We start from the raw sequence: 1,969 nt of genomic DNA on the forward strand, positions 1-1,969 counted from the left end.
AAAAGGGAGACCCCTGAAAGAAGGCCTGAGTTCGCTAGTTGATGACGTCACTGGTCAGTAAGTAGGGGCAGGAAGTTTACGACAAGACAAGGATCCTCGAGCGCCCGTTCCCTCAAGCGATATCCACTGAACCCGTTCCGTTTCTTCCAGACATGATTATGCAAGATAGTGCCGTCGGCAGTTAAGACACATTTATTGGTAGAAGAGAGCGTTGAAAATAAATATTTATAAGAAGAACACATTTCTGCATTTGTTTCCAAGCCATAGCCTAATTTTCACCTTGAAATTACTGATATGTCATTTCAGAATCTTCCTTGTCGTAATAATATTGCCTTTTATAGTGGAAGTTTCAAACTTGTAGAAACATTATTCTGGACGTGGAAACACTGAATCCATTCACTGTTGACGAACATACTCGATGACGTCATTGCAGAAGTAGGCCAACGCAAGTGCCGAAGTTCATTGATACGGCTTTCAAGGAAAGACTGTAAGTTCCTCTGGTAGCTCAGTTGGTAGAGCGGTGGACTGTAGAGGATTGTTGGAAGCAGTTATCCATAGGTCGCTGGTTCAAATCCGGCCCGGAGGATATTCTTTTTCTTTCCTTAAGGCTACCCCATAAAAATGAAATGCACCTAACTACATACCAGAAAGAACCGTTTTGCACCACGTTTTACAAACCATTACCAAATTGTTACAAAAATACTGAGAGAACAGCGTATTCAAAAATAAAGTGAAAAAAATATTCGATTGAATAATTTCAAGAATTAAATAATTTTATAAAATAAATTTAGATAGTGTATAATAATAATAATAATAATGTATTTTTAAACTGGAGAGCTAGCCACGGTTAGCCTGTTAGAGCACGAAGATGACTTAAAACAAACCAATGGCGTGCCCAAGGGGGAGTGGGGGTCATATCCCCCCTTTGGCCCAGTATACTAAAAAAGAATCTAGCTCAGATATGACATTCAATATCTTCGAAGACTTTCGTCGAGTAATTATTCCCACATAAATAATAATTATTTGGACTTGGAACAATTATTAGCTTAATTTTTAAAATTATTGTGATACACAACGAGCTTACTGCTGTCATTAAAAATTCGTATTTTGTGTTTTTCTTGCAAAGTGTCCAATGTGATATCAATAAACTTCATTTTATGTTAATTTCGTTCATTCGGTAGGTTCTAATATTATTCCAGGCTGTTGATTTCTATGGGTTATTTCAACTTTTCTAATATGAATGGGAAAATTGGATGACACGGGGGAATTTTGTTCCTGGGAAAGGGAATTTCTGCACTCAGGTTCTGGCAACAGTGTCCAGATTCTTCTTCAAGACTTGTCCACACTAGACCGAGAAGAACTCGAAATTAGTTTACTCTGGAATTTATTTAGACATGTCCAGAGGATATTTATATTGATATATGAAGACAGGTCACATATTTTGTATGTTGTAGTTAGAAAGTTTATTTATCTATATATAAAAATTGATGTATGTGTGTATGTTTGTTCCAGCATAACTCTCGAACACCTGGAGCGATTTCAATCAAACTTGGAATACTTATCACTTGCAATCTCGAAAGAAATACTGTGGAGGTAAGACACCCTTGGCACCTCTAGGGGTGGGAGTGGGAGTAGGTGATATGTAAAAATAATCGAAAACGACCGATATTAGTGTGGAATCCATAGTTTTCTTGGTCTCTAAGGTGAATAGTGACTCTCCCAATGCCGTTCAACTCCAAGACAACTCTGGAACCCCTAGGGGTGGGGGTGGGAAGAGGGTGACATGTAAAAATAATCGAAAACGACCGATATTAGTGTGGAATCCATAGTTTTCGTGGTTGCTAAGATGAATAGTGACACTCCCAATGCCTTTGAATTTATTTATTCTTGCTCCTGGAGGTGGAACTAAAAATGTTGTTCATAAATTGTTGTTCAATTTATATTATAGTGAATTTGAAAAATATATTAG

General features: G+C 37.4%; 1 non-coding gene across 1 annotated transcript; it reads left to right on the forward strand.

The window, feature by feature from the left end:
- The first annotated feature begins 494 nt into the window (after positions 1-494).
- TRNAY-GUA (transfer RNA tyrosine (anticodon GUA)) lies at positions 495-586 on the forward strand. Its single transcript is given in 2 exon segments — positions 495-531; positions 551-586. It is a non-coding gene; the product is annotated as a tRNA-Tyr (tRNA).
- Positions 587-1,969: the final 1,383 nt, after the last annotated feature.

This window comes from Lepisma saccharinum, chromosome 29 (assembly GCF_977018435.1).
Source record: "Lepisma saccharinum chromosome 29, izLepSacc3.1, whole genome shotgun sequence".
NCBI classification, from domain to species: Eukaryota; Metazoa; Arthropoda; class Insecta; order Zygentoma; family Lepismatidae; genus Lepisma; species Lepisma saccharinum.